General features: G+C 36.9%; 1 long non-coding RNA gene across 1 annotated transcript; it reads right to left on the reverse strand.

The window, feature by feature from the left end:
- Positions 1 to 6,611: 6,611 nt before the first annotated feature.
- On the reverse strand, positions 6,612 to 7,309 carry LOC110367860. The gene is made up of 3 exons (XR_002427758.2): positions 7,182 to 7,309; positions 6,861 to 6,953; positions 6,612 to 6,750 (listed from the first exon to the last, which is right to left on the reverse strand). It is a non-coding gene; the product is annotated as an uncharacterized LOC110367860 (long non-coding RNA).
- Between the last annotated feature and the right edge of the window lie 761 nt (positions 7,310 to 8,070).

Here is an 8,070-nt window from a genome sequence, read left to right on the forward strand (position 1 = left end):
CCCCATTTTAAAGTATACCTCAAGAAATTTTAAAATTAAAAACTGTAAACCTAAAAGGTAGTAAAAGTAAAAGCCGGTAGAAATAATGAATTATATTTAATCCTTAAGGCAAATAAAACAGGGTTCGCAATACCGAACGGTGACTAAGGTTTAAACATTAAACTAAAATTCAAAATTTAATTAGAATACGTTTTCAGCTGAAATACGGACTTTCCCACAAGGGGGAAGGAGGGGCAGAGTGATTTTCACCTGGAGAACAGGTGACCGGCTGAGCAGTTTGCAGCTGGTCCATTAAAGTCCTCTTGTCTTGGGTTTGTGCAAGAGGCTGTCCACTTCTGTTGTGGATGAAAGCGGCAGGGATGCTTAAGTCCTTGACTGTTGCGAAGACGTTTGCAGCTTTGATAAGTGGGGACCCCGACCATTATACCAAAAAGGCGACCATCGGATGTGAGGCCTTTCATTTAGTTGGTCGATCGTGCTAAGGACGTAAAAAAAATAATGAAAAACACAAAAAAAGGATAAAATAAATAAAAACAATCAAAAAAAAAGTCTGGAAGCAGAAGAGTCAGTGTAATGGGTAAAAGGCAGAGTTTCTCAGGGTCCAGCCTTGCCCCAGGGTGAGACGTTCGATTTCATGCTGAAAAACGTAGGGGCCCAGAAGCATGACATGCATAAATGATTTGAAATGATTTGATTAAACATGCAGATTTCTCACATAGGGATTATTATTATTACTATTATTTTATTTTATTGCAGTACTGCTACTAAATAATAAAAATAAAATTAGGAGAAAAAAAAGAAAAGCGATAAAAACAAGGAAACGGAATCGTAGCTAAAACGGCGTTGCACCGGGGAAGCGTTTACGTGGGGACCGATTAGGCACTTCCGTTGTGGATAAAATTGGTCTAAACTGCTAATAGCGACGTATAACTTTCAAAAATGGGTAAGCGTCCAAGTGTCTGCGAGACACAGAGTTGTATCCTTGCGGGACTGAAGCGTAAAACCGCGTGTGGACGAAGCATCGGGGGGTCGTAACCAGCGCACGCTCTCCACCTTTTAAACTAAGCGGGAACTTAACGCGTTGAAAACATCTTTCGGCGTTGACGTTTAAAAATTATGAAAAACATAGAACTATTTAAGATGGTGAAAAAGCAGGCCTGCACGTGTTTGTCTGTCTGAATGTCATCGTTTGTATGTAACTGTACGTATGTATGTATGTAACTAAACGTTCGTCTGTGTGAATTAATTCGGGGTAAAAGTAATGTTCATGGTTTCAGAATGTTCATTTGTTTTGGGAGAACTGCAGCTCCGTAATTCAAATGACATTTTAAGCATGGACTATGTTAACAATAGAGGTACAGTAAAAGAGAGATTTAAATAACAAAGTTTGTTTTTTAACATTAAATATCAGGACCAAATTAAATTGATACACGGTGAGATTAACATGGCTTGAACGAAAATATTTCAGCTTTGTTAAAAAATTGGAACTGGTAATAAGCTTTACATAAAGCTTCTTGGGTTTACTGTATGAAATTAGATCCTATAACTTGTTTTTTTAGCCCTAAAGTAATTTAAAATTACTGAGATCTCATTGCTTGTAATAATAATGATTCATCACAAACCAGTCCAGTTGAAAGAAGTTTAGATATACAAGATTTTTGATTTAAATAGATGAGAAAAACTGTGCTTTGAACAAACCTGTATGGAACTAAATATGAATTGCTTTTCTAAGGGTTTTCTATTCATTTATTTTATTTATTTTTTACTTGGAATTTGAATGCAACTAATGAGAAATTTTTGAAAAGCGTCAAAATATCAGAAGGCCACGTTACACGCGTCATCAGTTACAAAATCATCTGATGTTATTAGTTATGCTGAACTGGGGTGAACCTCAGACGGACAGCATAACTTGAGAAGGACAATAGATATGATAAACAAATCTGACCATGATTTAAACATCTGAATGTTTATGGCGAGGCTGGGTCTGTGTTTTCTGGCCTGGGGCACGAAAACTATGTCAGAGGGAAAAATAAAATAAAGCCAGCTTGTGAAGGGTTAAATTTTAATTCTAATCTTGGGTTGTTTGGGTAGCTTTCTCAATGTGCTTACGGGAAAAATTGTTATCATTTATAGAGAAACACTAGAAGTTCAGTAAACTAAAAGGGAAAAATCATTGTTTTAAAGTTTCACCCTTGACCAATTAAGATTGAAAAGGTATATATGAATAAAAGTATTACTAACAGCAAATACACATGGTCAAAGGACCAGAAGGATATCAAAAAGGTTTGTAATAAGTCAAAAACCTATGTCATATTGGAAAAGACATAATTGTGCTCCTTGGAAAACAATTTTGTTTTAGTTTTTTTTGGTTCATTTCTTTCGTTTTTTGTTTTCTTTCTTTTGGAGGTGTTTTGAACAGAGTTTCAAAGGAAAGGGGAAGAATAGAAACCTTCCCAGGATCAGAAAAAAGGGAAAAACATCACGTTAAAGGGACACTAAGGGGACCAGGGTTTTAACTGCATGCTATTAACACTCTTGTTTTTCTCTGAGTTATTGCTTTCAGATTAAAGGAGTTATAATCAGATTTGGACACTAAATTATACTTAGTTTTAACCAAGTTATGCCAGATCTTCCAGCAGGAAAGGTGGTGTCTTAAAGATGTTTGTTGCTTTCTGCTATTAACAGCTCTATCTTTCTGCTTCTTTTTCTTTGCAAAGAAACCTGGTCAATATGATAGGATTGTGCTAACATACAGATTTAGTCTCATTTTAGACATTCTCAGATGCCAGAGAATACAGAAACAGTGCCGCAGTGCCATGGGGGCTGATCCTTGGGACAAGGACTAAAGGTGATGTCATTGACTTCAGCCTGATCCAGTTTTGAGTTTTATTTTGTCAGAGACAAAGTTTGATTTATTATTTTTTTTTCTATCCTTTTGTTTCTTTTATGTTTGTCATGTTAGAGGGAACACTGTAGTTAAAATGTTTGTGACTGTTTTGCTGTAATTTCTTTTCAACCTATGGATCGTTTTCTTTGGCAAAAAATGCTGGCAGAATTCATTCTGTTTGCAGGCGTGAGGACTGGAGGATGGACTCTTGATGAGAAGGAGAATGTTGGGCTGCTGAATTTAGACATTGGACTGAAAATGGATAATGAAGGACTATGACTGAGGCATCGGACAACCTTCGACAACAAACACAGATGAGTTCTGCAGACACGACTTCATGCATTTCACTTCAGATTTTGTTGTACACAATTAAAACAAAACACACATTACGAAACACATTAAGATTATGTAAAGGTGAAAACTTTTAAAGAAGCACCTTGATGGAATCATGGATCAACTTAATAAATTAAGTGGGTATTATATCAACAGTTAAATAAATAAATGAATGAATTAGTTTTCACTATATAGGTAGAGTAATCTGAACTTTTAAATAGCATTTCATTTAATGAACATCTTAGTGTAAGCTGATTTCTGCTACTCTGGCAGGCATCAATAAAACGCAAAGAAAAGGTTACTGGCTAAAATGGGTAACGTTGCAATAAAATTAGCATAATGACACATCCTACTAACTAACATGGGTAAATTTAGGATTAAAGCATCAGTGTAAAATGGGTACAATATTTATGGAGATTTAATATCTTTCAACTAGAACACAAATAACTCAATAGTCTTTTTAACCAGTTAAACATCCTAAGGGAAAAAACACAACACTGAGTTTAGCAAACCTTTAACCTGACAGCTTTTAGATCAGGATAATTTAATGGTTATCGTCTTACATACAGAAAATAAGTAAGATTAATTTAATTAGATTAAATTATGGGGACATTTTGGATCTGGTCAGGATGGTTGGGGGGCTGTGATGATGAAAGGGTAACAGCTTGAAGATGTATCAATGAATGAAGGTTTTCTCTGAGGAACATCAAAGCAGCAAAGACATCCCACAACATCCTGTTGTGTAAAGAACATCTTGAACGGCACGTAAGGTGAGATCCTTACAATGAGAGACGTTCCACACAGGGGGGTGTGGAGACCCCTGGGGCATGGCACCCAGGACGAGCTGCTGTGGACTTGACACAGCTGGTGGAACCAGAGGGACGACAAGGTGGTCCCACATGTCATCTGACACCTTACACTGACTGTAAAGGGTTCTGGGTTTTCAGGGTTGCTGAAAACAGAAAGCTTCAGAGAACCTTAACACTTCCTGACCAGGTACTCAGAATACATAGTTCATAGATCAGATTGCAGAGGCCTAGACAAATAGGAACGCAGAGACGCGTTCACCCAAGAACTTCTTAATAAAAGTCCTTAATCCTCAGTTTAAGAAAATAAATAATCACATGTATGGTTTACTTTATTTTAGGATTAATTTGGGAACTAATTCTGATTTGCTTAAGTAGCTTTAGTTGTTCTACAATGTTAGAGCGTTTTCAAAAGCTCCTGTTCTCTCTCATTGCTTTGTTTGTAGAACCTTGGTGTCCTTGAACAGTAACAGCATGGTATAAATATTTTGTCTTTTCTGTGCAGAACAGCACCTCGCTTTCTTTAAAAAAAAAAAAAAAAGAGAGAGAAAGAGGGAAAAGGCTTTCACATGGAAAGGCTTTCTTTTTCTCAGTTGGGTTTTCAAAATAATTGGGAAATGACATGAAACGAATATGTTGATGAAATTATGTTGCAGAGAACTTCAACTGTCAGACAACAACAGTTAAGACACACATTAACAGCATTCTGTTAAGAATTATGAATTTACTACAGATACATTTGAACTTAAAGATTACTATTTTAATTAATAATTAAATTGCAGAATTCTGAAAGCTAAATAATTGTGCACAGAAATATCTTGAATGTGAAAGTGCTTGGAGGATGTTTTAATAAATGACACATGAAAGGGGTTTTGATAAGAACACTAATTACACCTTGTTTCTGTTCTCCAGTGGAAACAAGGACTCGTGTCTGCAGACCATCTTCACAAAGTGTTTTATTAGAGAGAAATGCAAAATAAAATGCTCAGTGCCCATCCAGAACTGAACGCTTATTACCATCCAGCTCAATCGTCCAGCCTGCGTGGAGGAACCAGAAGAGGACTGGGGATGAAGAAGCCAGAGAACTCTGATTCCTTATTCTTCAACGGGAGGAGCTGCCTGAAGAGACACTAAGCGCGATTAGATTAATTTCTGCCTTGTGCCTGAATGGCCTGAAGGCTTCCTTAACTTTGCGTGCTTGACGTTTAGGACTCTTCTCATATTGTGTTGCTGTTTGTTTAACTGCTCTGTTCCACTGACTCACATGTTTGATTTTTTTGTGTTATGAGATCTACACTTTAATATTACATCATGTTGATCAATATGGTTTTATGGTAAAAAATGGAAACTGTTTGCTTCAGACACACAAGGATCTATGGTTTATGCACCTTTTGATTTGATATAGGAAGAACCAGGATCGGATTGGCTCTAAAGATCCTTTAATATTAGCTGGTAATGATAACACATAGATTCAATACAGGGTTTTCAGGCTCAGATTGGCCGAGAGCAGATTTCCCTGGGAGGGGGGCTTGCCAGTTTTTACTGCCCCCTAGGGGTAGCGTTTTCTGGCGTTTCCCCTGCCCGCACTGAACCTCTCCTGCCTTTGCTCCTGGTGTTGTAAGTTTGGAGTGGTGGATTATTGTCCATCGTAGGGGTGAGTGGAGAAAGGAGTAGGAGGGTATTCAGGGTGGGTCAGAGTAGACGGATTCGACCTTGGTTACTGAACAGGGTTTAGCTTACCATAGTCTAATGTAATTTTAAAATAATGTGCGCATAGGTACCTAAAACAGGCCTTACCTAATTAGATGAATCCTAAATTGTAGACAAAAGCTAAATCTTTGATCTTGTGTGTTAAAGCTCTATGAAGCATTCATGTTGATCTGTACTAAAAGTTCCAGCACTACCCGGTTCCAACACGGGAACCCTTTGGGTCCCACTTTACGAGTTTACAGAAATGGTTCCTCTGTGCTTTGTTCACATTTTCAAGTGATGGGTCATCTTGTTTTGTCTTGATGCTGACGACACCATCATCAAAAAAAAAAAAAAAAAAAAGAGAGGAATGTTATAAGAATTATTATTCTGAAGTCACTATGGCCTCACACCACTCGGACAGAGGAGGCCTGGAGACCTGGTGTCTGTGTATAAGATCCACTGTTTTCTGAGTGCAAGGCCAAATGCTGCAGCTGCTGAGGGATACTGATTGTTTACGATAGACTGTCTTTGTTTTGTCTCATGGGAAGGCCACGGTGCAGTATTAGGGGAAGCCCGAAAAGTGACACAGACAGAGACAGGGCAGACAGAGACTGCAGCGGAACCGTGGGGTGCGATTACTTTCCAACTATGTGAATCTCTGCTCTGTTTCTCAATAAAAGTGCTGGAACGTTATACCACCGTCTCGTCATTTAGTAAAGATGGGAACTCAGTTACTATTGCTTAGAATTCCACCCAAAACTCCCACAACACTACCCCCGCCACCCGACCCGGGATAAGCGGAAGACGATGGATGGATGGATGGATGGATGGATGGCTTTATAACAAGTGTTAATTTGTTTTGCTTGAACTAAAGTGTAAATAAATACCTCTCATGGCTTCTAGCATCTCTTTCACATGGGTTTCTTTCAGGGTCTTGTTTTCTCTCTGGAGCTTTTTAATTTTCTGCTGTGCCGCACTCCAGTTTCTGGGTAGCTGCTCCTCATCTGATGACACCTCATTTGAGTTATCTAACTAAACCAAAACATATGAAACATACCAGCATTCTACATTTAGTAAAATTCACACCATAGCTATTACATTGGCTTAAAGTACACCAATTAAAATACAGTCAATTATTTTACCTCTGAATTTTTTTTGTTAGCCAACTGGTTCTTCAGCTCCTCAATCATATGATTTGCTGAGTCTTTTTCTGGATCGGTTACTTTCTTCTTTTTCTATGACAATTTTAATTCAGTTTAGTATTGTAATAACAGGTATGTCTAGCATCACTATTAATGAGTTACAGAAGTGACAGAATTAGTTACAGAATCAACTGCAACACTGATGGATCACACCAAGATTTCAAAATGTATTCATAAATTTTAACAATCCAATAGGAATGTTAATTTTGTTCTTAAGTACGATAGACTGGTATAATCAGTGTTATTTATCCAAGCAGCTACCTTTTTTGTTTGAACTTCATTGTCCTCCTCTTCCACATCTTTCCACTTGCTGGATGGTTTGCTCTTCCTCTTGGGTGCTTTTTGTCAGATGTCTTCTCCACTTATAAACTGCTGTCTCTTCTTACAGAGGTCACTATAGTTGTCTGTGTAAGAAACATTGTCCAATAAAAACATATGGATTTTAAAGTGCATTGAGATGGCAGGTGTTGTGAATTAGCTATACAAAAAACAACAACTATTAAAACATGAAAAAAATTATAAAATCATCAGGCTAACCTTGTAGATCAGCCATTACTGAAATTGGGTATAAGTTGCAGTATTAATTGTATTCAGCAAATTTTAATACCTGTTTTGTTAATTTAGTGTATCATTCGTATTATCCTGTGCTTTTAAGTCCCAACTGCTGAAACATGCTATATTTTGTGTTGTGGTGGGCTGATATATATTTTTTATTCTTATGATCTCATCAGAAATGTCTGACCCCCTGTACCAAAAATATGTGCACATAACATTATATATTTAAAACTGGTAAATCTTTTTTGAGTGCAACATGGGTTAAATACCATGTCCGCTTTTAATTTCCCTCAGCAATTTCCCTCAGGGATTATTAAAGTATATCTGATTCTGAATTCAAGTTGATTACAAAATCAAATTAGGACCCTAATAAAAATACATAATGTAATTTTAAATATACTTTTAAATAGTACAGTTCATAGTAGTCCTCATCCAATTATTTCACTGTTAATGTCAATTGTTAATTTAATACTGTTTAACAAAATATTTGAAATTGACTTGTGTTGAGAATTTGATAAGCAGGACAGCATATCCTGAGCTTGACCAAAGTCATTTTCTTGTGGTCTAAAAAGTCCATGACTAAATAAAATAAGGG

The sequence above is a fragment of the Fundulus heteroclitus genome, chromosome 16 (assembly GCF_011125445.2).
Source record: "Fundulus heteroclitus isolate FHET01 chromosome 16, MU-UCD_Fhet_4.1, whole genome shotgun sequence".
Classification (NCBI taxonomy): Eukaryota; Metazoa; Chordata; class Actinopteri; order Cyprinodontiformes; family Fundulidae; genus Fundulus; species Fundulus heteroclitus.